Source organism: Nyctereutes procyonoides, unplaced genomic scaffold (assembly GCF_905146905.1).
Source record: "Nyctereutes procyonoides isolate TBG_1078 unplaced genomic scaffold, NYPRO_anot_genome, whole genome shotgun sequence".
Lineage (NCBI taxonomy): Eukaryota > Metazoa > Chordata > Mammalia > Carnivora > Canidae > Nyctereutes > Nyctereutes procyonoides.
This window is the reverse complement of record NW_026575045.1, coordinates 6,813,279-6,841,254: the sequence shown is the minus strand read 5'-3', so window position 1 is coordinate 6,841,254 and position 27,976 is coordinate 6,813,279. Positions and strand designations below refer to the sequence as shown.

Genomic DNA, 27,976 nt, shown 5'->3' with positions numbered 1-27,976 from the left:
TCAGGGGGAGAAATAAAAGCACTACATTAGAAATACACAAATGATGAAGTATACTAACATAACTGAGAACTGGAAATACACGTAGTTACATACTATTTCTTTTTGGGATTCACAACATTTGGGTCTGTATTTTTCACATCCAGTCTAAAGATTATTCTAAGTTAACTTTGGCCCTGACAGTGTAAGGGTAGCTTAGATGGTGAGTCTGCCCCATTCCTTCTAAACAGCGTCACCACGTTCACACCTCCAGTCAAATGAAATAGTACCAGCGATTTAAAGTTTGATTTTGTTTTTTTTTATTTCTTGATTGAATTTCACATTGCGAATTAAAAGTTTCTTTTGCAAATTAAGGCAACACCTTAGCCTTGCCAATTCCATAACCTACTAAATGAGAACGTCAATGGCTAAATTCTTCCACGTAAACAGAACCACCTCACGACTTGACACACTGCCTGGAAGCAACTATGATTTAACATTGTAAGAGTTAGGGTGATTTCAGAATATTAGCATGCAAAAAACAGACACATCTCAAAATAAAGAAAATATAGTATTTAGTTCTTTTACAGTTACATAAGCTTCCTCAATCTATCTAAACTTTCTTGATGTAGGTATAAGCCCACTTCCTTTGCTTTGGTCTTCTATGGAAACAGAAAACTTTTCCATTAATAATTATAATAGAAAGAATAGTACAACAGGAGTAAAAACCATGGGTTGTAGTCTTAGTCTTCAATTAAATAGCTGGGTAATTTAATCACTGTTGGCTCAAGTTTCACCATCAGTAAAATGAAGATATATGTTTAATTAATATATCCTGTATTCAGATTCTCATGAAGGAAACATAAACCAATTCCTATCATTTTCTTCCTCTGGAAAACTGCAATATAATGTCATAAAACCCCTTCAAAATCTTTGCATCATTCCTTGCCATTCTTTTTCCAAGTTAAATGTGAGTCTGAGGATGTGCCACAGGTGTATTGCCAGTCAAGTCAACTCTTCAATGGTTGGAATCATCTCTATACATGTCTCCCTTCACTGCCATAAGAAACACTAGAGTTGGCTACTGGGATTTCTCAAACTGCAAGCAAATGCCAAAAAAAATTACCACTTGCAAAGACGCAGGTGACTATGTAACATTCTTGGCTGATGCAGTGGTTGAAGTATATATATTATGTTCTGAAAACAATTTGATCAATTCTTCATTTAGGTTCTGCTCCATTTTCTTACAGGTTAATTTCATTTTTGCAACCTCATAAATCTCAGATGCAGAATAAACATTTGGGCTCTCTTTCCTTCAAACAACTCTTCCTGGACCACCATCATCATCACTACCATTGTTATTTCTTTTCTGGAAAAGACAATCCTTTATATAAAGTTAAAGTACAGGAAGCTAGCAGGTGCTAAACACCGTAAGTTCATACTTAGGAGTTATCAAGCGGGTAAGGCAAAAAACTGAGCCACTGTGCCCTTTCATTTCCTTTTCCCCACCTTCCCAACACACCATCTCTTTCTGTTTTATACCACCGCATTCCTCCCGTTTGGAGAATCAATTATTTAGCTCGATGACAAACAGAGTCATTGAAAATAGTTATACAGAGGAAACTGCACTATAATACAGAACTACCCAAGAAACAATTATTGACTATGTAACGGTGAAGTAGCTGAAGAACCATGTTAAAATATTACAATAAAACATTCGTTCTTTTCACAGCTTGGCCACTAGGTGTAGCTGATGATCCATAAGTTTATATTTACATTTCAGTCACCCAGCCAGACCAGATTGTCCCAAGTTTAAAGAACTTGCCTCCTGACCCTGGTGTTTGTTTTACTTATTGAAATGTAAAATGTTCCATGTGACCTATTATAACTCTCAAAATTAAAGGTAAGCCAATGACACCTCAACATACTCTGCCTAGGCACTATTGCTCACTACAGTTTGACAGAAATTGGAAATGGACAAATGGTATCTTTGAACAGCAGTCCTCTCCACCCCCACCCCCCCTTATCCCCGTTCCCTTTCCAAAGTGCTCTCACCCAGCCTTTTGTTCACTCAGATACCAGTGGCTCAATTTTCTGTCCTACTGGGGATATTTATATCTTAGGAGAGAAACTCTGGAGAGAGTACAACATTTACACTGAAGGAGTGTTTTGAATGGGAGGTTTCTGTGCCCCAATCTGAAAGATTGCTAGGTCTTTCTCTGCCTTTCTCTGCCCCTTAAATCATTCCCCTCTCTTGTTCCTCGTCTTATCTCTCAAGTCAGTGCTGTTCAATGTCTTCTATTAAGCCTTTTGCTCTTCCGTTAAGTACTGATGTTCACCAGACTTCTCATCTCACCCTCACTTACCAATTCCATAAATTCCTAAAGGTTCTGATATGATCAGAAAGGGTTCTAAAACTGAGGATTCCAATACCTGGATCTTTTTAGCTCCAACCTCCTTCCTACATCCTGCCTGCTACAGGCGCGCGCACACACACGTTCCCACCGGAGAGCCAGTAACGACCTCCAGTGTGAGTGAAGATAACCTCCACGTGCTTCCACTCTCCGGCATTGAGTAGCTCTTGGCTATTAAGTCTTTTCAGCAAAAGGCCCAAACATTAGACATCATAGAGCAGAAACCAACCATGCTCCTGGTACCCTTTCTGAATTCCTGTCCCACAGAATCCATGAGTATCATAAAATGGGGAGTTTGGGGTGATTTGATAAATAGCTATCAAAACTGAATAGTACTTATCACTATCTCTCAAAATATGTAATTTACTTACTCAAATTATTTCTTGATTTCTGTCCCTACTTTAAATTATAAGTCCTATGAGGATTAAAAATTTTGCCTATGTTGTTCATTATACCCAGAAGAATACTGGTGTTTGGTAGGTGCTTAATGAATATTTGTTGAATAAACAAATGAGTCGATGAGTAAATGAATTCATTTCACCTTTATTGTATCATTCTCTGCTCCATCCCCCTTCTATTGTCTTAGTTCAGACCCTATGTCTTACTTAGACTGCAATAACTTCCTATCTGGTCTCACTACCCCGATTTTACCCCCTACCATCCAAGCTTCATGCTTCAGGAAGAGTTATTCTAAGATACAGATTTGATCCTACTACTCAGGCCCAACTAACACGGTTCATATACGCAGCCATGTTCATATTATCATGACCCTGTCTCCCAGTAACACCAATCATTGGACCATAGACTGGTAGCTGTCCAAAAAAAAATTCTGGCCAGGAAATTCCAACCAAGACACAGAGAAACTATAGTCAGATCACAGTGGTGTTGAAACAAATCATCTTGAGGTGATTCCAGGATGTCCTTTGGGGGTCATACACTCATATTGAAGACCAGAGAGGGACGCCTGGGTGGCTCAGTGGTTGAGCATCTGCCTTCCGCTCAGGGCACGACCCTGGAATGCCTGGATGGAGTCCCACATTGGGCTCCCTGCGGGGAGCCTGCTTCTCCCTCTCCCTGTGTCTCTGCCTCTCCCTCTCTGTATCTCATGAATAAATAAATAAAATCTAATTTTTAAAAAAAGAAGAAGAAGAAGAAGACCAGAGAAAATAACCTGTAGAAGTCCACAGGAGAGGACACTGGGTCAGAACAGAGCAATACTAAAAGACCATATAGCCCCAAATACAGACGGAGAGAGAAAATACATCTGTCCCCAATGGATTTCTAACTCCCCAATTCAGTCCCCTGGACACTCACCTGTGCATTGTTCCTATGAGATATCCTCAGACTTCTTTATTTGTTCTAACTTGAGTGATTTAAAGAGGAACATCTATTTTATTACTCTGTGCTCTTGCATATGTTGCTCCTTCTGCCTGGGAGGCTCTCCTCACTTCATTCTCTCATTGAAGTGTCCTTCAAAATCCATTTCAAGTGTCTTCTCTCCAAAAGATCTTTTCATAGGACTCTCTACTTTGTGGCATCCCTACACCTTGTAGATATCCCTATTTATTTGTATTTCTCACACAGTACTACAATTATTTCATAAGCTCCTCTTTTATGCTTTGCAATTGGAGTAGTCCACTTTATCTGGGGCTTCACTGTCCATGGTTTCAGTTACTTATAGTCAACATGGTCCAGAAGTAGATGATGATACATCAAAAAGTCAACAGGAGCCTAATCCTAAGTCACAATGTCTATGTCATGTCATTCACCTCACTACATCTCATCACATTGGCATTTTACCATCTCACATCATCAAGAGAAGAAGAAGGGTAGGTATAATATAGTAAGATATTTTGAGACAGAGACTATACTCACATAACTTTTATTACAGTATACTGTTATACTTGTTCTATTTTATTAGCAGTTATTGTTGCTAATCTACTGTGCCTAATTTGTAAACTGAACTTTATCATATGTATGTAAGAGTATATATATAGGATCCTATACTATTCATAGTTTCAGGCATCTACTGGGGGTCTTGGAACATATCCCCCATAGATGGGGGAGACTGTATATATATTAAGAAATATGCAGCTATATGTAGCAAACAACCTGATTTTGGCTTAAACCATAAGGAGATGTATTAGCCATCCTCAGTCAATAGAAGGAAAGGCTCTGAGGCTGGTTAATTCACTGATTCAACAATGTCAACAGGGACCTGGGTTCTTCTTTTTCTTTTTTTTCTTTTCAAGATTTTATTTATTCATTCATAAGAGACACAGAGAGAGGCAGAGACACAGGCAGAGATAGAAGCAGGCTCCCTGTGAGGAGCCCAATGTGGGACTCGATCCCAGGACCCCAGGATCACAATCAAAGGCAGATGCTCAACCACTAAGCCACCCAGATGCCCCGGTTCTTATCTTTCTAATGGGATATTCTCACTGTTGGCTTCACCTTGGACTAGTGACAGGTAACATTAGCAGAGCATTGAGACATATGGACCCAACAATCTCTAAAAGAAAATTTTTCATCTTTCTGTGGAAGAGGAAAACTTTTCACAGAAACATTCATTCTTTTGTGTATCATACCACATACCCCTTTCTGAACCAACCACTGGGATTGGATTTACCATGGGATGGGAGTAAGAGTTGACTGTAACTAATCACTTGGGGTGGAGTAGATAAATACTGGACCAGTAACTCTGACACTAGAAGAGTTAAAAGGTAGGCTGATTCCTTCTGAAATTGAAGGCAGAGATTTTTTACTGGAACTGAACAGGACTATTTTTCAAGTTGTTGTATTTTCAAATAAGTCTTCTTCATATAATAAAGATGTATAGCCAACTAAATGATATTATAAATCACTCAGAGTAAGTTTATTTGATAAAGGTTCAAATGCCTTCTATTTGTTAATAAATAATTTTTAATATAAATGTAATCATACATAATATATTGTGAATATATTTGTTAATATAAATAAATAAATATCCTCTTAAAAAGAAGATATAATCATTATGTCTTCATTTCTAGCCCTTAAAAATTCCCTTGTTAATATGACTAATAAACAATTTCTCTGAGCCAAGAAAACCATGTACACGTTGGCAGGTGATTAATCTCAGTGCAAAATGAGTGGAACCTAATATTTATGAACAATTTATTGATAGCTGTGTATATGGTCTATTTCCATGAATAGATGCACTGGCCCATATGCCAAAGCCAAAAACAGAATAATATTAGTCTGGTAAGATTGAAACAAGGGAATAAGAGAAATCTAATACGCAACACCTTTTGTTTTATCCACTCATTGCCTGCCCTACCTTTCCACAAGATGTTCTGGTCTGCATTCCAGTCATGGATTCCACTTGAGAATTCCCTTAATCTTACTTGGCCACAGTGACTGGTGAGAGCTACCCAGATTGACTCAACTGAACTCATAACTCATCATCATACCTCATCCTCCTGGCTGCAGCTAATTTGTCCACAGATAACAATGGATCCAGTAAAAACCTTCCCAGGGAGTTTTTAACTTCACAAAAGAGAGATCAAGTTTTAATCCCCCTCTAGTGATGAAATTGAGCTTGGAAACTGCTGTGAGCCTCACTTCCAGCTCTGTGGAAGAAGCAATGTGAAGAGAGAAGCAGAGACTAAGAAATGATCTGTTACCATATAAGTCCCTGACGCCTACTTGCAATTTTGCCTTTCCTGGAGTTTGGTTACATGAGACAATACAATTTCCTGTTTCTGAACTAATTTTAGTTGGGTTCAATTACATGAAACAAACTCACTCTGACTAATATATACTAACACAAGTTTCATCTTCATTTGAGTTTGTTTTTTTTTAAATGTTTCATAGAAATATGTGTTTGAGGGGGAACTTTTATTTTAGAACTATATTAGTGAGCGACTTAAAAATGTTTTTTTAATGAACATAAGGTATATAAAGTGCCAACATTAAAATTCACTTTTTTCCTCTCAGATGAAGCTTCCAGCATCCTCTTCTACTAATATTAAAATTAGCAATGGATGCCGCCCAGATTTCCCTCCAGGACTAAAGAACCCATTCCTTCAGTTGCTGAGAATGCTGCCAGAAAACAGCCTACAGCTGACAACTCTCTTTCAGAATGGTCTCATTACTTCACCCAAGGTCACATCCCTTCCTCGAGGCAGCCTGCCTCCAATGACTGGTTAATGTTTGGTACAAAGGCCTGGCTCCCTCACTCCAACTCAGGGCAACCCTGAAAGGCCATCCTAGTGTCAGAGCTTCCCATGAGGGTGGGCTGAGAACTTCACTTGGGCTGCATTGTCTTCTCCTCACCCCCTCAGCTCCCTTCCCTTCCCTTCCCTTCCCTTCCCTTCCCTTCCCTTCCCTTCCACAGGTATTGACTTCCCACTCAACTCCCAGCATGCTAATCTCCATCTCAGAGGCCACCCCCTGAGAAACCCAACCTGCAACACAGTGCTTTTTAAAAATCATCAACCATAAAGATACTACATGGCCCTTTAAGAAAAACTCAGTAACTATTTAATGGCTCCTTATACTTTCCTAGCACTATCCTAAGCACTACAGAGAACAGAATAAAAGTATAAGGCACATCTCCTGCCCTTAAGAAATTCACAGTCTCATTGGACACATGCAACTTAAGCAATCATTTTCATACAACTCAGCAGTGTGCTCAGATGAGGAAAGCTAAAAGGAAGCCCAAATTGTCACACAGTAAATGGTTCATAAATATTCATTGGATTTATGGATGAATGGATTGGTGGATGGATAGATGGAAGAATGAATGGGAAGAGATATATGTGAGCTGGGAAAATGTAGGTGAAGCCAGTTTATATTTGCCACTGCCACCCTTCTTCTATTTGTTAATGCCCTTTATCATCTCCTACTTTTCACATCAAAAAATAGAATAATCAACCCAAATGAACACACAAAATCCTACTAGGAATTCTGCTTTGGTTTGGGAGGATTTGGGGAAGAAAGAGCCTGCCCTTTGCCCCTGTGCTAAAATCTAATCTCTAACATACTCTCTGGATGGCCAAAGTGAACCAAACATACTCCCACCTCACAACCAATCTGTCGAGAAAGAGAGCTAATAGTCAGTAATGATCATACCAATGTAATAATAATTTCTTACATCATGGTAGTGTTTTATGGACCTGATTCTTGCTTTATTTGATCCTCATATCATCCTGGGAGGTAGAAAGGATAAATATCATCGTATCCCCTTTCACAGATGGAGAAACCGAGGTCTAGAGTCCTACATATTAGAACAGAAATTAAAGTGAAGTCTTACTTCCATTGCAATCCTATAAATGATTAGAATTTACAGAGACTATTCATGGGGTTCTGCCTCTGAAGACTACCAACTGAGGTTATTTTGTAATAATATAATTGATATTTTTAGTTCCAGTAGCACAGTGAGTTTTGGAGTCAGTAAAGGTCAGTAAATCTTAACCAAGCAGAATTTGTATTATTGCATATAGTATTCAGAAGTGATGTAATTGAACATAAGCCTTGAATTAGAAAAACAGAAGTTTATTGAATTAATTGTACCCATATTTGGACAGATAAATATGTGTATTACATTCTAAGTGATAAATCTCTTTACCTTTTATCTAGGATCTTATTTATAATTGCACAACTCCCTAGGAGATAAAAGCTAGATTCTATCAGAAACCTATTTCCTTTTCCACTCAGTTGTATGGCATAACATCCTATCCTTAACTGAGATACACTCATTTTGGATGTCTACTTTGGCAGGTCCCTTGTGGGGTGGAGGTTGGGATGGGGGTAAAAATTAATGGGAAAAGAAATTAGGCTGCCAGCTCCTGCCATGCCCCTTCAACTCAAATCAGCTTGCTATTTCCTCTACATGTCTTCAGCCAGCATATGGCAAAAACATCAGTTCATTTTTTTTCTTCTCTTCATGAGTGAATTGAGGTCATCTCTTGTGCAGTAATTATTCGGTAAGGATTATTCTGTAGGATGATTTGATTTCCTATTGTCTTGTCTACTCTTGTTCCCACCTATATTTACATCTCATTGACTCTGAAGAATAATGTCTTACTCAGCTCCATTCCATCTGTTCATGTATATAATGAAGATTCACTTTCTAAAGTGTTCCATTCCTGAATCTAAGTCTCACCCCAGCAATCTCACTTATGTACTATATGACCTTGGCCAAGACAATTACATCCTCATTGGCTTCGGCTTCCTCTTCTAGACAAAGGGGATAATTATAACTGTTCCATTTATTAATATGCTCTCAAAAATCGCAAAGATCGCAGGGATCATTGGAATGTATGGATTTAATCTTCATGGCTATGCATTCACACATAATCTCTGACATATTCAATAGATTGTCATTTTGAATTAGTGGATGTTTAAGGATTATACCCGAGATAGTCACTCAGAGTGCCTGAGCACCAGCACTGTCCAATAACTAATTTGTTCGGTTTTATAGTACCCTTCTCATCAGCAAAAATTCACACTGAGCAATGGAGAAACTTTGTTTCTTTCTTAAAAATGGACACCTTAAAAAAATTTAAAAAATAAAAAAAAATGGACACCTTAGGCCAAAGCAAGCCATATGCAAGTGTTGTTGGAAAAAATGAATACAAAGTAAAGAGAGCTAAGAAAATAATAATTATTACTCAGAAAAATTAAGTTTTAAATATATTAAAGAGCAGAATCTTGAATTTATCCATGGTTAATGACACTCTTATGTCAAAGACTGCCATATTTATTGACTCTAAAAGAAGAAAAGGTGATTGAAGAAAGTCTTTCACCTAGTGCTTTAGCCACTGCAAATATGGAAATTTGGGTGGGGGGACTATTTGTTAAAGTACTTTTGTAACTTGAAAGATTCCAGATGGGTTTCAGATGTATCTCTCTTGAATGTTAAGAACCCGCTATATAAGGCAGTGTGGAAATGCTGGGCATGTTATTATGGTCCCACCCAATGAGATAATGCTGATCATACAGAAACTACTTTTAAAGATTTTTTTTTTTACTGCTACATAGAAAGACTATTTTAAATCCTCTGAGTTCATAATCCATATTTCTAACCAAGGAAATAGTAAGCAGTTTAAATGATCCCTAAGTATTTGTTTAACACTGTTGACTAAAGTGACTACGATTGTATAAATGCTCCTGTCTTTTAATTTATCTGTTTTTTTTTCTATGAATCTATCCTAAGAAAATAGTCCAAAACATAGAGAAATGTTTATTCATTACAGTATTTACTACACATTTTATGTAGTGAAAAGCTATTGGATATGATCTAAATGACCACTATTAAGACGTTTACATTATGGTTTAAACATTAAAGAAAAATGTTGTCATTTAAAATGATGCTTTAGCAGACCTTAATTAAAGTGGAAATTCTATGACAAAATATTTTAAAATTCAAAATAAAAATCCATTTGACCATTTTATTTCAACCATGTAAAGAAAGATGTGTGTTGATAAAAGTCTGAATGTAAACCTGTCAAAATACAATGGTTTTCGAATATGGGAATGAAGACCTTATATTTGATGGACTTTCCAGTTTCTCTATGATGTATACATGTCAGATTTACAGTCAGGAAAAAAAGCTGAAGGAAATTTTTAAATAATCTATCTCTCTTAAAAACAGCAATATTATCTGGAGGAATGATGAACAAACAAAACACTACCCAATATCAGAAACTGGAATCGTTATTGACAATCCACAGCACCTGTGCCCTACTGGCCTGTAAATGTCTCCCAGCTTCTTGTCTGCCACTTATGACATGTTTGTTTACAATGTTGGAATGTTTCCATAGTTAGCAAAGCAGAAATTACAATATCAAGAAGGAAATTTGCAGATGCTTCTGTTACTATCCAAAGTAGTTATTTATTTACATATATTGGACTAACTAGATACTAGGTACTGTGTGTGTTAGGGGCTGGGGAAATCAGACAGGATGAGTAATGCATTTTACAGTCTACTGGTAGAGCTACATGTGAAGCAAATAATCATTTAACCTGAAGCTAGAAGGATTAGTGAGTGTGAACAAAGCCAAACTGAGGTCTAAGTCAGGCATGGGGCAGTATATGCAACAGCCCTGGATGCAAGAAGGTAAGAACCAACTATTCTCCAGTATCCAATCTCCCTTTTCTTGCCTAGTCACAGAGGATTCTGCTGCTCAGCTCCTTTAGCCGGGCAGGGCAATGTGATTAATTCTGTCCACTAAAATGGGAGCAGAAATGACATCCAGCAATCTCTCTTGTCCCTGACCTTTAACTGAAGAGGTCCTGGAGGTGCCTGGGTGGCTCAGTTGGTTCAATGTCTGACTCTTGATTTCGGCTCAGATCATGATCTCAGGACAGTGAGATGAGTCCGAGTCAGGCTCCATTCTCAGCAGGGAATCCGCTTGAGAGTCTCTCTCTCCCTCTCCCTCTGCCCCTCCCCCACCACTCATGAATACACGCATGCCCACTCCCTCTCTCTCTCTCTCTCTCAAATAATAAATAAATAAATCTTTAAGAGGCCCTGTGTTCCAGGTTACAGGATCATGCCTCCATCACTGAATAACCACATGGAGAGCAGTAGTCCTGGAGAGTTGCTTGGACCCACAGCAGATTTTGCATTGATAAGAAATAATTATTGTGCTCAGCTGCAGAGAATGTGGAGTTTTTTATTTCTTGGATAATTCACCTATCTTGTCTTAAACAGAGACTTTCTTTCCTTCCTTCCTTCCTTTCTTTCTTTCTTTCTTTCTTTCTTTCTTTCTTTCAACTAAAAGGGGCACACAGAGAGAAATTATCAGAATGTAGGGCTTGATCTCTCAACCCTGAGATCATGACCTTAGCCAAAATCAAGAGTTGGGCACTTTAACAACTGAGCCAACCAGGTGCTCCTTAAACAGGGATTTTAAAGATCAAAATAGTATGATTTAATCAAGTAGAAGGGATGTACATTTGGAAATAAGTGTTAATTGCCATTGTCAGCTATGGCTGACATGGTTATTGCATGGTCCTGGTAGGGATGCATTCCCCAGCATTATCAGCTGGTACTCACTCTTCCCTTCTTGATTCGCCCCATGACCTGTCTCTGGAGCATTTTTTTTCCCAGCCCCATTTGTTTAATTTCTGGTCAAACCTCCCTTGTTGCAGTTTTCTTTATAGTATACTTCATAATAGACTACCACCAATCCCTAACAGCTCTATCTTTGAAGTCTCCTCTAGTCAATGTAAAACTCAAATTTTAATACCTGGTATGAAGTTTCTTTGCTTCACTTTTCTAGAACACTGTTCTCAAGTCTATTTGCCAAGTACAAAATAAATAACTTAAAGAGAAGCTACAGGAAAGACTACCATGTTGCAACATAGTCAACTCAACTCAGAATAGTATAGTGGAGAGGTGCCTGGCTAGCTCAGCCAGTAAAGCCTGCAACTCTTGATCTCAGAGTTGTAAGTTCAAGTCCTATGTTGGGTGTAGAGATTACTTAAAAATAAAAAATGTTTAACAAAAAGAGTAGTACAGTGGAGAATATCTATGGTATGCTACAAAAATGTGCCTTGCCATGAGTGCACATTACAGTCTGCTGAGTTAGTTTTCATTGTTTAAATATATAATAATAGTTAACATTACACAGAGCTTACCATGTGTTAATAGATTAGAACAGAACAACCACCTCCACCAATCATGCAAAATTGGGAACTTTAAGAACTATGTCCAATTTCAACTTTAAAATGTCTTAGGACTCACATAGCAAATCCTTTTTCATTAAGAACTTCATGGCACAAAAAAAAAAAAAAAAAAAAAAAAAAGAACTTCATGGCACTTACATCAACCACTTTAAGAAATTAACCAATCTGAAGACTGTTCCCATTTAAGATATCCTAAAGCCAAACAGTGAACAATAGAAACTGAACAGTCATTTCCTCCAACAAGATGCCATTTCAGAACTGAAATGTTCTCCCTTGTTTCTATAATTCATAGAGTTTTTTCATTTATACTGTAACTGGTTTCTTTATTTAAAGAGGAGCTTCACACAGTTTGGAGGACTTACCAAGTTTCAGCTCTGACTTTCCTGCCATGGCCCAGGACCACCAATCTAGACATCTTCTGTATGCATCCTCATGGCCTTGCTGGTCTCTTCTGCTTGGGGTTCCTGGGCTCTGCTGGAGAGATGAATTATTTGTTGGATCTAAAATATTATTTCATTGCAGCTTCCAAAACTTAAAAAAATATATTTTTTCCTGAGGAAATAATATTTTATTCATTTATGTCTTGAACTTTCTGATGAGATCTGTGCTACAAAGAAATTTTGGTGAACAAAAATTCTTGGTGATAATGTGTTTCCTCTCTTCAACTCTATCGTGTTATATCTTCTCATAAACATTATTAATTGATTAAAGGGAAGACAATATAGAATGATAAACAAAGTCTAAGTCCATGACAAAAACTGGCACCATGGTCTTCTGCTTATGGCCAAGATGGACTAACAGATACCAGATTCACTCTCTTGCCTGAAACAACCACAACAAATAGACAAAATATTTGAGAGAAACAAATTTCAGGATCCTGGCATCAGGTGAGAAACACCAATACCAATGGCTGAGAAATGAGGAAGAAATCAGGTGAATCCTATGATTTCCTTAATTTATGGCCTTAAGGAATTTCCAGACTACACCACAGAAAAAAAAACCCAGAAACTCAAAGCCGACTCCCTGCATTGAGGAGATAGAGTCTCGGGAAAACAAGGTGGCTAGAGTTCACAGGGCAGAGTACTAGAGATTGCTGCCAGGAAAGAACTACCCAAAAGGATTAGAACTAACAATAGTTGGTGCTCACCCAGGACTGGGAATAGTGCCTGTTCCCACTAGCAAGACTGAAATACTTCATAATTCACAAGCCATTTGGTAAAGCATCTTGCTTCAGTAGTGTGGAATAATTAACCCTAGACTAAACACCGCACTAGGACTGCTGAACACATCTTCAAAGCAATTTATGAAAGAATCAGACTTTTTTTTGGTAACTTAACTATATCCCAAAACAATGCTTGAGAATATTTTTACTGATATAAAAATATCCAGCACAGAATGGGAAAAAATCTGCAATGTCCAGCATCCCATAAAAGGTTATGAGGCATGCAAAGAAACAAAATACAACCCTTAATGAGGCGGACAGTCAATCAATTGAAAACAAACAAGATGTTAAAATTAGCAGACAAGGACATTAGAACAGTTATGTTTTCCATATGATCAAAAATTAAGTACAGATATGGATGACATAGAAAAGACCTAAATCAAACTTTTAGTGACAAAAATTTAGTGATGAGATGAAAAATAAATCAAGTGGAATTAAGAGTTAGAAAAAAAGTAATCAATAAGATGTTTCACAGCAATGTGAATATACTTAGTACTATTGCGCTATATACTTAAAAATAGTTAAGATGGTAAATTTTATGTGACATGCTTTTTTTTTAGCACAGTAAAAATTATCTTAAAGAGTTAATTAGAAATTGCAGAACAAAAATGCTTGAAGATACAGCAATAGAAACTATCCAAAAAAAAAAAGAAAAAAAGAAACTATCCAAAATAAAGCAAAGAAAGAGAAAAAAGAGTATCAGTGAGCTGTGGACAACTTGAAGATACCATACCTGTACATATGTAATAGAAGTCTCTGTTTGGTTTGAGGGTGACAGAAAGAAATTTGAAGAAATAATGGCCAGTAATTTTCCAAATTAAATGAGAACTATATATCTGCATATCTAAGTTCAATGAATCCAAGACACAAGATTTAGGAAAAAGGATACACCAAAGCATATCATAATTGGCTTTTTCTAAACCAGTGATAGAAAATTATAAAAGCAGGGAAAAACAGAAAAACCTGTTAAATACAGAGAAAAAGAGGAATGATGGCAGATTTCTCATAGGAAACAATACAAAGAGAAGACAATGAGGCAATATCTTTAATGCATTGTCCAAAAAAAAAGAAGAAAAGAAAGAAACAGAAAACCTGTCCACCTAGAACTCTACACTAAGCAAAATGTCTTTTAAGAAATTAGGTGAAATAAAGACTTACAGATGTACAAAAGCTGAAAAAAAATTCATCACCCACAGACCTGCTATATAAGAAATGTTAAAGGAAATTTTTCAGGCAAAGTAAGAGGACAAAAAGGAAAATGGAAGAACTGGATCAAATAGAAAACAAATGTCAAAATGATAGACTTAACTAGATTAATAATCACATTAACTGTAATTGTCAAAACATCCCAGTTAAAAGGTAGAGCCTGTCAAATCAGATTTTCAAAAAAAATGTAAGAGCCACCTATATGCTGCATGTAAGCACTGCATAGAAAAGGATAGAAAAAGATAATACCGTGCTAACCCTAATTAAAAGAAAGTTGGAGGGACTATATTAGTATCGGGCACAATAGAATTCAAGCAGAGTACTATCAGGATTTTTTTAAAGGTTATTTCATAAGGAAAAAGGGGTTAGTCCATCAAGAAGGCATTAAAAAATCTAAATATTTATATAACTGATAACAAGATAGGTGAAACAGAAACTGATAGAATTACAGAAGTGGACTATTTAGAATTACTAGTGGACTAGTCCACCACAGCTGGAGATTTCAATATTCTTCTCTTAAAAAAATAGAAAATCTGTAGTCATAGAAGAATTAACAACATAATCAATCAACTTAATAGGATATTTATACAACACTCCAATTAACAAAAGCAGAACATGCCTTCTTTTTAAGTGCACATGAAACACTGACCAAGATAGACCATATTCTGGGCTATGAAAAAGTGTCTCAATAAATTTTAAAAATTCAAGCTATACAAAGGATGATCTCTGACCATAATATAATTATTAGAAATTAATGACTGGAAGATCTCTAGAAAATTTCAAATATTTGGAAACTAAAATGACACACTTCTAAATAATCCATTAAACAAATGATAAATCAATAAGAAAATTAGTATTTTAAACTGAGTAAAAATCAAAAGAAACTACTTCCAAATTTCTGAGATGTGTTTAAAATAGTACTTAGGGGAAATTTATAGAATTAGAAAGTGAAACCCAAGTAACAGAGAGAAACAATAAATCAGATCAGAGAGCAATGAAATAGAAACACAAATCTAGCTGAGAAAATAAATGAAACAAAAATCTGGTTCTTTGAGAAGATCAATAAAATTAGAAAATATCTAGCCAGACTAATCAGTGAAAAAAGAAAAGAGTAAAAAATTATCAATATCCACAAAGAGATGTAATAACAGTCTAGATTCTACAAATATTAAAAGGAAAATAATGTAATATTATGAAAAACCTTATGCCAATAAATTTGACAACTTAAAATAAATGGAAAAATTCCTTGAAATACACAAACTTCAGAAAAAATAGGTAACCTGAATAGCTTTATATCTCTCAAAGAAATTCAATTTGGAGCTAAAAACTTTCCCACAGAGACACTTTAGGCCTTGGTATTTTTACTAGAAAAATTTACCAGACATCTAAGAAAGAAACAATAGCAATCACACACAAAATATTGCAGAAGGCTGATGAAGAAGAAGGAGTACTTCCCAACTCAGTCAACAAAGCATTATCTTAAAAAAAAGACTACAAGAAAAGAACACTACAGAGCAATACCTCTGATGACGTAGACGTAAAATTACTCAACAAGCATTTTAGCAAATTGAATTCAAAAATATGTTAAAATGCTACCATAACCAAGGAGGAGGGAATTATCCTACAAATGCCACAATGTTTACCATTCAAAAATCAATTAATGTAATTCACCACATCAACAAACTAAAAAGAAAAAATACACATGATAATTTAATTAAATGCAGAAAAAGCATTTAACAAAACCTGACTCTCAGTCCTAATAAAAGTTCACAGCGAGGGAACTTTTTCAACCTAATAAAGGGAAAAAGGACATTTATGAAAAACCTACAGCTAATTTCATTCTTAGTAATGAAAAACAAATGTTTTTCCCCTATGATCAGAAATAAGACAAAGATGTCTACCCTCTCCACTTAAACTATCATTTTACTAGAGATTCTAGCTAGTGCAGAAGGCAAAAAGAAAAAAATAAATAAATGAAAGGTATCCAGATTGAAGAGGCAGAAGTAAAAGTCTATTTACAGATGACACGATTGTCTGTAGAAAATCTTATGGAATCAATTAAAAGCTACTAGAACTAACAGTGGATTCAGCATGCAAGAAAAATATACAGAAATCTGTTGAAGTTCTCTACACTGGTAATAATCAGAAATTTTAAAAAACAATGCCACTAACAACAGCGTCAAAATGTGAAATAGGGATAAGTCTAACATAGGATATGAGAAACTTATACAATGAAAACCGCAAAACATTGCTGTGAGATATAATAGAACTCCTAGAAACATCAAGTGATAAGACCATGTTCCTGGGTTGGGAAAATTCAATATTGCTAAGATGCTAATTCCCCTCAAATTGATCTATAGATTCAATATAATCCGTATTCAAAACCCCAGCAGACATTCTTGTGGAAATGGCCACGTTTATTTCAGTACAAAATGTAAAGGACATACAAGGAACTGGAATAGCCAAAACAAATTTGAAAAAAGCACAAAGTTGGAGGACTCTCACAACCATATTTCAAGACCTAATACAAAGCTACAGTAACCAAAATGGTATGTGTTTAGCATAATGACAGACAAATGCATTAATAGAACAGAAGAGTCCAGAATAGAGACCAACAGGCACATGGATAACTGATTTTCAACATAGGTGCAGAGGAGACAAAATAATCATTTCAACAAATACGCTGAAATAATTGGATAGCAATGTGCAAAATTATGGACTTCAAACCACACATTTCACTATGTATACTAATTAAGTCAAATGAGATCATAAATCTAAATCTTACAACCCTGTGACTTCTTTTTTTTTTAAGATTTTATTTATTTATTCCTGAGAGACACAGAGAGAGATAGAGGCAAGACACAGGCAGAGGGAGAAGCAGGCTCCATGCAGGGAGCCCGACGTGGGACTCGATCCTGGGACACCAGGATCAGCCCTGGGCCAGAGGCAGACGTTAAACCACTGAGCCACCCAGGGATCCCCTATAGCCCTGTGACTTCTAGAAGAAAACAGAGCAATATCTTTGTAATCTTAGGTTTAGGCAAGATTTCTTAAATATAACCCCAAAAGTAAAATACGCTTTTTAAAAGAGTTCAAAAATTATGTTATTTGACAGACACTAGGAGAATAAGAAGAGAAGCCACAGACTAGGAGAAAATATTTACAAATCATATGTCTGAAAAAACACATGTGTTTAGATCATATAAAGACCTTCTATAATTACCTAATTTAAAAAATGGGCTAAAGTCTTGATTGAACAAATTCTTTACCAAAGAAAATACACAGATGGTAAATAAGGCCAAAAGATGTTCAATATCATTAGTCATTAGAGAAATGCAAATTAAAGCCCCAATGAGACTCTACCACATACTTAATAAAATGGCTAAAATTAAAAACGTTGACCATGAGTGTTGGTGAGGTTATAAAGGAATTAAAACTCCAGATATTGGGCAGCCTGGATGGCTCAGCAGTTTAGTGCCGCCTTCAGGCCCAGGCCGTGATCCTGGGGACCAAAGATCAAGTCCCATGTCCGGCTCCCTGCATGGAGCCTGCTTCTCCCTCTGCCTGTGTCTCTGCCTCCCCACCCCCCCATGAATAAATAAATAAAATCTTAAAAAAAAACCTCCCAGATATTGCTGATAAAAAATGTAAAATGATGTAAAATTGTACAACCATTTTAAAAAACAGCTTGATAGTTTCTTAAAAACTAAATGTATACCTACCACACGATGCAGTTGTTCTACACCTAAATATTTACTCAAAGGAAAATAAAGCATATGTGCACATGAAGTCTTGTATACGAATGTGCACAGAAGTTTATTTTTGCTGTTGCAAACAGCAAAAACCTGGAAAACACTCCCATGTCCATGGAGAGGTGAATGGATAAATAATTTGTGGTATACTCATATAAAGGGATACACATCAAAAATAAAAACAAAACAACTATTGACATATACAACAACATGGATGGATGGATGGATCTCAAAATAATTATGGTCAGTGACGGAAGCCAGAGTGTAAAGAATACATACTATACTCCATTTATGTAAATGTTTAGCCAACAGTGACTCATCTATAATAATCTATTCAATTTATAATAATCTATTACCAAGGGGCATAGGGAATCTTCTGGAAATGATGGATATTTTTGTTATCTTGATTGTGCATTAGTTCATTGATTTATATATGTGTCAAAACTTATACATTTTATACTTTAATTATGTGCACTTTATTGTATGACAATTATACCTCAATAAAGCTGTTAATAAAAATCTTGTAAGCTAACATTTCCCATTGAATTAAATTTACTTTGGTCACCATCCAAAAACTTTACAAAGTTTATTCTTCCTCTTTTCTGCATTTATAACCCTGGGAGTTAATCTGAGAGGTAAATCTCCACAATTCTATCTGCTGAAGACCACAGATCATCAAAACTATTGTCAAAGATGGACAACCACTGGCCTAGGGCTTGATGTAGGAGCTATGGAATCAACACTTTAAACTTACCGTGATAATTTTCCAGATGTAGCTCGAGTTCAAGTTTGCCCATCTGCCAAGCCCCTACTGTTCCCTATATGCAGTATCACTGTCACTCATATTCTTGCACATGTCTCACAAAATGACACTATTTCATCAATGATAATTTGGAATCACAGTGATCGCTTTGGGTGAACTCTAGGTATTTCCTAAAATTGTCCATCTTAGACTCATCTTAAAGCAAATGTGCAGTCAAACACTTACTGTTAAATATACTGTCTTTTTTTTTTGATTGCCATAGAGAAGCTTCTAAACAAAATTCCAATCCTCTAATAACTTTAATTACAGGGGAAACGCCAAAAGCGCATAGCTTAATAGAAACTCTTTTGATCAGTGGCAAAGCCCTACCTTGCCTCAGAGCTATAGCAACCACTGCCAAATTTATGGTGGCTTCTGCTGGCATAGATTCAAGGTCTTCCTTGGAACTGATGCTATACAATTTGGCACTTAACTGAAAATACACATTTCCAGCAAACTGGCTTATATCCTATAAGATAGTCTTGCCTACTCCTTGTTGCTTTGAAAACCTTTCTGGAGCTTCGTGGGTGAAATCTGAAAAGGGCCCCTGTACTCAGAGGGCAGAAAGAACGTGAAGAAAGAGGTGACCTCTCCAGGTTGGTAAGTGGCAGACTTAAAAAGCAAAGGGAACTTTACAAAGCTTGTCCTGGGCAGCAAGATGAGGGGATCCGGTCTGTCTGCCAAATCTCAAAAGTTTACAAAGAAGCCCTAAGTGGGTTCAGTCAAGTATACCCTGCAGATGTTCTCACACCACAGGACTGTCTCAAGGCTGTGCCCTTGGAGCAGCCTCTGGAAGCAAGAAAGGCAAGTGGAACCCGCATTCCAGGAAGGGTGGGGGGAACTGATCTCCCAGGTTCAGCTCAGGGTCAACTGGTGGCCACATCTTCTCAATGACCTCTCTCAACACTCCTTTATAATTAGTAGCCATTGCTTTAACACTTTATACCTTGCTACCCCCCTTCTCAGAAGAAGCTGGAATGCACAAACTGGGAGTTATGTAATCTACGACACCTCATTAAAATTAGGTAAGGGCAAGTGTGGGCAAGGTTTGGGGGAAGAAAAGTAAGTTGAATGAGTTTACTCTGAAATAATATTTTTAAAGTCCTGATTTGATTAGGTTTATTCTGAATTGGCAAAATTAAATTTATCATTATCCGGTAGAAGTTCATATTTATGACAGAAATTAATTTTGATTATAAAAATTCTTAAAGCTTTATTTCATGCACAATTAGGTCACAGACTGATACATTTGCATCCACTGAAACAGCATCCTTTTCTGCTAGGAGGAACCAGGCTCCTGGATTGTTTCATTCAGACAGTAATAGAATAACCCCTACAAGCTCCTAGATAAGGATTTCAGGCTAGAATTTAAAATAATTCCACTGCAAGGATAAAGGAGGTTATAGAACAAGCGAATTGAAGGCTCTGGGACAGAAATGGGAATCTAACCCAGATTCACATCCAAGTCTATCTGAATCCAAACCCAGGTTTTCTCTCTTTCTGAAGAAGTAGCCCAGGGTTTGAAATCCAAATCACCAGTTTAGTGTCTGAGCATCATGGCCTCTTGTATAAAAGAGGAGATTACCGTGATCTTGAAATATGAGATAGCACCTGGAAATATCTGACCTTAGCACGTGTTTAACACCTTTTCTTTAAAATTATATACTCATCTAGCAGAATGTCAGGTGGTATGTGGAGAACCTGAGGAACCAACCAGAGGCTTTCCATACTTAATGATCAGTTTCCCAGTCAAGGAGAACTGTATTCAAACTGGCAAGAAAGAGGCAGCAGGATTTTTGAACGGGCTGTACATGTTTAGGTGGAAGTCAGAGGGAGTCAGAATATTTATACTTGCTTTCTCAGCTCCTGTCTACAGTGTTATTTGTCACATAAATCTTGCAGGGGCTTTGTTCGGACGAGTTCTAAATGCCTACAAAGCTGATGGCCCCACCTTTTGAAGACTATTACTTCACGTACTTCTGTTGGGAGACAACTATAGAACTTCCCATTAAAAGTATTCCTGGATATGAAATTTATTCATTTTCTTCTGCAGTCTGATTCAATCTCTTTATATATTCACCAATGTTCAATGATTTCAGTTTGATTTATTCTCATGTTTTACCTTGATTCATGCTTTCAGGCCACTCCATTCGCCATCTAGCTTTCTCTGACTCTCCTCAAAAACAAAAACAAAACAACCGTCCAAAAAACCTTTCTGACAGTATGTTTCTAAGTAACAGCCTTACCCGTATGTTATAGCCTCTAAGATGATAAAATCAATACAAATATTTTTCTTTTGAGACAGATTTCATCATCGCAGCCATGAAAGAAACATAAGATGATTTTTAGTGTTGATTTTTTGAGGATGAAGACGCCTAGGGAAAGGTCTGTTTGTTAGAAGATGAGTCACATTTGGCAAAGGTTTAAATGAAACAGCAAACTTGATAAATCTGTTCAAGGTTTAAGAATATTCAGACACCTTTCTTCTCAAGAAAATCCCCATGGATCTCTTCAAGAACAAAAGCTTCTCTACAATGGCTTCAAATGATTCAGACATAACTTCCTGCATATGCCACCAAAGGGATTTCTTTACTTTTAGTAAGACCATTAGCTGGCTTGCCAAATTCTTCAGCATAACAAAATTATAGGCCGTTTCTCTCTTGGGCATGCTGAAATGGTGAAAATTGCCCGGAGAAAATTGAAACTCTGATAATTGATTTTCTTGCTGTTTTCAAAAGACCCAAACCTTTCTCCGATTAAATTGAAACTTTTCAGGAAGAACACAATCAAGACCATAGGGAATACCACTATATTCTTAGAACAGTTTCACAGCTAAAACCTATACATGACATTTCTTCAGACACAGATTTAGAATTAAATTATTTTTTTTAAAATAGAACTCTTCTCGGGATGCCGAGATGTGGCTCAGCAGTTTAGCGCCTGCCTTTGGTCCAGGGCATGGTCCTGGAGTCCCGGATCGAGTCCCACATTGGGCTCCCTGCAAGGGACCAGCTTCTCCCTCTGACTGTGTCTCTGCCTCTGCCTCTCTCTCTCTGTATCTCTCATGAATAAATAAATAAAATCTTAAAAAAAAAAAAAAAAAAACAACTCTTCTCTTTGGGCTTATGCAGAATCAGCTAATTTAATTCTGTTGTTTGCTTCATCCTTGGAATCCGGGAGTCAAGAATTAAAAATGAGAAAAAAAATTGGTAAATAATGGCTGTGAAAGAAATACTTCACATTTTTTAAATTTTTTTATTTTTTAAGGATTTTATTTATTTATTCATGAGAGACATAAAGAGAGAAAGAGGCAGAGACACAGGCAGAGGGAGAAGCAGGATCCATGTTGGGAGCCTGATGTGGGACTCGATCCCAGGACTCCAGGATCATGACCTAAGCCAAAGACAGACGGTCAACCACTGAGCCACCCAGGTATCCCAATGCTTCACATTTTAAACTTGATATTGAAAAATAATCTTGCTCCCCGTTTGTGAACACTTCAGATAGAGACTTTGTTGACAAAATGACAGAAATGTGAGACCTTTAGTTTCCTCATAAAATACATTTCTAAGTGATTGGATAATGTTGTCAAAGTGATTATGTGGTACACATATTTCCAAATTAAGATACTTCGTGGTTGTCCACAAGACACAGATTGAGTTGCACAATACCATTGTTAGTTGATACGTGCAAAACATGTTCAACAGTTGAAGGAAACTTTATATGTATATGGAAGTTCTTACCATATGAACACTTGGTTACCTTTTCCAGAACAGCTGTGTTCCAAAAAATATTCAAGCTAGTAAGAAAATTTCTTTGAATCATTATTTCTTGAAAATGATACACCAATATTTAAAATTTCAACTAACATTTATGTCCTTTATTCCTGAAGACCTAGATCAGAAGAAGGGGTTCAGGAAGAGGCCTATAAGGTCATTGCCATCAAATTCTGGCCAGCCCTGCCCCTGGAACATCCACATTCCATCTTAAAGTGCATATTTGTTCTTTTTGCCTAGAGCATCCAGTTCCACTTATGGAGGTAGGTAACAGTACCCCAATTTTCCTCTGCGTGAAAAAACTCATTCCCCCTACATGTGTGTAGGAAGAATCACTCCACTTTACTTCAGATGCGGGGCCTAAGCCAAGCTGCTCATTTTGTCACATACTCCCTGCCCAACCACAGCTACTGGTTAAGGGATGAGATGGGCCCAGTAACCCACAGTGGGACACAGAAGAAGTGTGTGTGCATCTCAAGAATTACGAGGAAGCCACAGAAAGCGATTCTCCCTCTGCAGAATTTAAGAGTAGAATAATATGGATGTGAATCTATTGTGGGCCACAGAGTAGAACCTAAAAATGGACCTTAGTAGTACTGTTGGAGCACAGAATCAAGCAATCTAAAGTAAGCTCCATTTTATCAAAAGAAAGATTAAATGCTAAGTCAGTTCAAACTTCAAATATTTGCAATAAAAAAATCCCAATTGGCATTTGAGCTTCTCCACTATTCAAGAAACAATAGGTGTATTTTATATCTTAATTAAATTATAGTTAGAAACAAATTTTTAATTTGTTAACATTCATTAATCTGAAAGAAAACAAACAACTAAAAGCATAAATAGCTATGTATGTAATTTATAAATTATGTAATTTATAAAATTATGTAATTTATAAATTATCAGTTTTATAGGAAAGTTGTTATATATTAAATTCAAATATTTATATATATTTTAAAAAGAAAGGTCTTGAATATAGCCAATTGGATCAATAACAAGGGTAGATTAGGAACATAGTTCCCATGTTATGGCTTTCACAAGAACATCATGAAAACACAAATTCCAATTCTGACCAACTCTTTTACTGTGATTTTACTCAGCTTTACAGGCCATAACCGTCTCTTCTCCATCTATAGCTCTAACACATTTTCCCATTTAATAGTTTATGAACAAACGTTTACAGCTGAGTGATGATATCTACTCAGTCACCTCAAAAGGAATGGAAACCCAAAAGGTAATCTTTTGCTTATAGAATCCTCTAGATAATATCTAAGAAGGGTGCCTGGATGGCACAGTCAATTAAGCCTCTAACTCTTGATTTCGGCTCAGGTCATGATCTTGGGTTCATGTGATCAAGCCCTGCATCGGGCTCCATGCTCAGCACGGAGTTTGCTTGTGATTCTTTCTCACTCTTTCTCTGCTCCCCCATTCATGCTCATTTTTTCTCTCTCTCTCTAATAAATAAATAAATAAATAAATCCTTTAAAAAAAAAAAAAAAGAAACAATCTTAAGTGACAAGTCTCAATCCTGGCCAATTCTTTACTCTCAATATCTCAGGGATAGTTTCCTCAGAATGGACTCTGTGGAATTACTCTTCTATGCAAAAGATAATTCTATTGTCACTCCAAATTATAAGTTTTTCCATATCCTGTTTTGAAAGTGTATTACAAATTTCAGATGCCAGGTCTGAGTTTCTTACTCTTCTGCAAGAGAAAAAAACATGACCATCTCCCCACAAAATACTACTTTATTTTCCCTTCAGTCTCATGAAATATTCAAATTAATATCAGAATCATGTTGGCATTTATTAATAATTTTGAATGGTGTTCTTTTCATATGTATGTTCTTGGTATAGAAACTAGCCTGAATTCTTTCCCAGCTGGTATTTTACCATTCTGGCAAAGTGAGAATAGACAAGAGTAGTAACATTCTGAAAGAGAGTTTTAATTTTAATGTTTTTAAAATTGAGTGCATTTTAGCCCTTCCGATTTATGTGTATGCATGTATGTTGGTGTGTGTATAAAGGGTATTATTTAGAACTTAGTTAAGTAATGTTTATCTGTCCAACCTTCTGAATAGGAAGATGGCCACATGGGCCATCTTCACAATAAGAAGAAACCTCTACCTGTCAGGTCAGTTCATCTGGCAGATAATGGTGTATTTGGCAAATCATTCTTAAACCATAATTTTAACCAAAATCAGATTTAGAACAATGCCCTACTGAACCCAGAAATTCAGGATGGAAAGTTGAGTAGGAGGCATAGAATAGAATGATTTTTTTCTGTACATTTTGGGGTTCCATTATCATAAGTGATATTTGAAAAAGTATATATCGATATCTACTTACCTCTTTTCTTAATAAACTTTGCTTTTCTCTCAGATCAATTCAGCTCTCAGAAAGCGACATCCTCATAGTATCTTACCTCCTCACTGAAAAGCCTTTGTGAAAGCTTAATAGTATGCTTTCAGTGTCAGTCAATGGTCAGTACATAAGAATGGTCATTCATAAGAACTTTTTGTATCTTCTATAAAACGATATTTAAAGGTAATGCCACTGTGTTATCAACTGCTCCTTTGTATGGATCCAAGTAAGAAATTCCTCCTGGATTGAGGATCCCTAGGTAGTGCAGCGGTTTAGCGCCTGCCTTTGGCCCAGGGCGCGATCCTGGAGACCCGGGATCAAATCCCACATCGGGCTCCCGGTGCATGGAGCCTGCTTCTCCCTCTGCCTGTGTCTCTGCCTCTCTCTCTCTCTCTCTGTGACTATCATAAATAAATAAAATTTAAAAAAATTAAAAAAAAATCCTCCTGGAATATAATTCCTGCCTGCCATATGATGTTAAGAATACTGTTTTCTTACTGTATATATATATATATATATATATATATATAATATTTTATATATATCTTTTATAATATCTAAAGAGACTTCTAGAACCCACTAAGCTTCCTTTTTGGTCTGGTCTACCAGGAAACTAAAAAACATATATTGCTAAGTTTAGGTTAAATTATATTTATATATTATATTGCGTTAGTAATACAATGTTAGATTTCTGTGGCAGTAAATTTACTTCTATTAAAATCCTGACCATTCTTTTACTCTTCATATTAATTGCTTTTTCTCATGTCTGGGAAATATCTTACAGTATGTAATTTTCAAATTTTATTTGGAAGTAAGGGTAAAATAACATATTTTAAATATATGGGGCGCCTGAGTGGCTCAGTGGTTGAGCATCTGCCTTCTGCCCAGTGCGTCATCCTGGGGTCCTAGAATCCCCTGCAGGGAGCCTGATTCTCCCTCTGCCTATGTCTCTTCCTCTCTTTTTTGTGTCTCCCATAAATAAATAAACAATAAAATCTTAAATAAATAAGTAGATCAATATATGTTACCTTCTTAGCTTACATATAGTTAAAGTTGAAAAAAAGTTATGTATACTTGTTGGTACTAAAGCCAAATGCATTGTGGAAATGGAGACTACTATGGAAGTTTACAAACCATAAAGAAAAGGCTTAAGCTTTCTCCTAAAAATAGATGAGGAAACACATCTAAGGTGGTGATTAATAGTAAATAAGGTAATCTGAAATGAAATGCCACATGTCTTTGGATATTGATACTCTAATTTTGCTTGTATTCATTGCTTGATTTATATTGTGTATATACTGCCATCAGAAAAAAATGGTTTCCCTCTCTCCAAGAGGAGTTCAACCCTTTTAACATACATGGAACTGTGAAGGAGGAAGAGGATACTCTATTCATCCAGTAGTGTATTCATTCTTCCAACAAATATTTATTAAGCACTCACTGTGTACCAGGCACTGCATTTTCAACCCTATTCTTATGAAACTTCCAACCAAGTGGAGACAGATATTAAACAGACAGAACGAAAATGTCAGATAAATATATCATCACAAAATGAGAAGTGCTATGCAGAATTCAAAAACGAGGTGTGAGATGAAGAACACAGGGAAAGCAATAGATATCAGGGTATCTGGCAGAGCAACTCAGAGAAAATGACATTTCCGCTGGGCTCCAAAAGAATAGTATGAGTTAGCCAAGTCAAGGAGAGCAATATTCCCAGCAGAGGAAAAAGCAGGCCGAAGGGCCTGAGGCGAGAGAGATGCTGGCACATATGAGGAACTGAAAGACCAGTATGGCTCAGTTTGAAGAGCGAGGGAAGAGTGCAGAAACATGGTACAGAAATGAACACCTGTTTAAACCACCAGATCAGTCAAATAAAGCCAACAATAGGGCAGAGAGCAATACGTATGACAAACTGTTCTCAGACTCTCATGGTTACTTGACTGAAGTAGAAATTGTGTATATGGTAATAATGTGCATGTGGTAATAATTTTTAGTGTATATGGTAATAGTTTTTAGTAAGGTGAGCTTTTCAAAAGAAAGATAGTAAGTACATGACTGCTTGGTGCTGAATGAGGCTGGGTTGTTCTCTCATTCATCAACCCATATTTTTTGTACTAGGGCTGGGTATACAGAGGTGACTATGGTAAGCACCCCTCCTGCCCTCATGCAGCCTGCAGCCCAGGGAAGGTAAAGCCAGGCAAGCAGGCAAACAAACACTGGAGACTTGTTCATCCATGAGCAGTGTGGGAGGTGAACATTCCATGGAGCGGGGAGGGGTGGAAGCAGTGGTGAACAATGACTGCAGTTCTGTGGTTGAAGCAGTTGTGAAGGTTAGATGGGAACCCAAGGCTGTGGTGGGAGAAGGAAATATTCCCCACCCGAGAGACATGAAGTGACAGGGAGAGAGAGGGGACGATTCTGATGCCACCACATATCAGTTTCTTTTGGAGCAAATCTCTCCTAGTTCTTCATGATGATCCAAGAACACTTAATTTTATTTCCCTCATAAAAAGGAGGTACTATTGACTTGAGGAATCATTCAGCTTGGTTTGGGATTTTTTAAAAAAACATTTTTTTACTACAATGTAAAATATTTGATAATTAAATGTCAGATTCTTTGACACTGTGTGTTTGCACTTGAGGGAAACAGTGGTTATAAGCGGGCATAAAAATTAACACCCCCTGAAGAATGAGGAAGTGACTCTTGCAGTTAGTAAATTGTTTCGATCTCTGACCACAGAAGCAGAGGTTAGCACCAAATTTGATTTACAAAGTAAATATAATTTCTACAGT

The 27,976-nt window shown here is 36.7% G+C and overlaps 1 long non-coding RNA gene across 1 annotated transcript in view; it reads right to left on the bottom strand.

Annotated features, from left to right (window-relative positions):
- Positions 1–27,976, bottom strand: part of LOC129509279 (uncharacterized) — a 92,265-nt gene that overhangs the window by 48,128 nt on the left and 16,161 nt on the right. Inside the window, exon 2 of the long non-coding RNA XR_008664325.1 lies at positions 12,428–12,539. This is a non-coding gene — a long non-coding RNA (uncharacterized LOC129509279). The remainder of the gene's footprint in view (positions 1–12,427; positions 12,540–27,976) is intronic.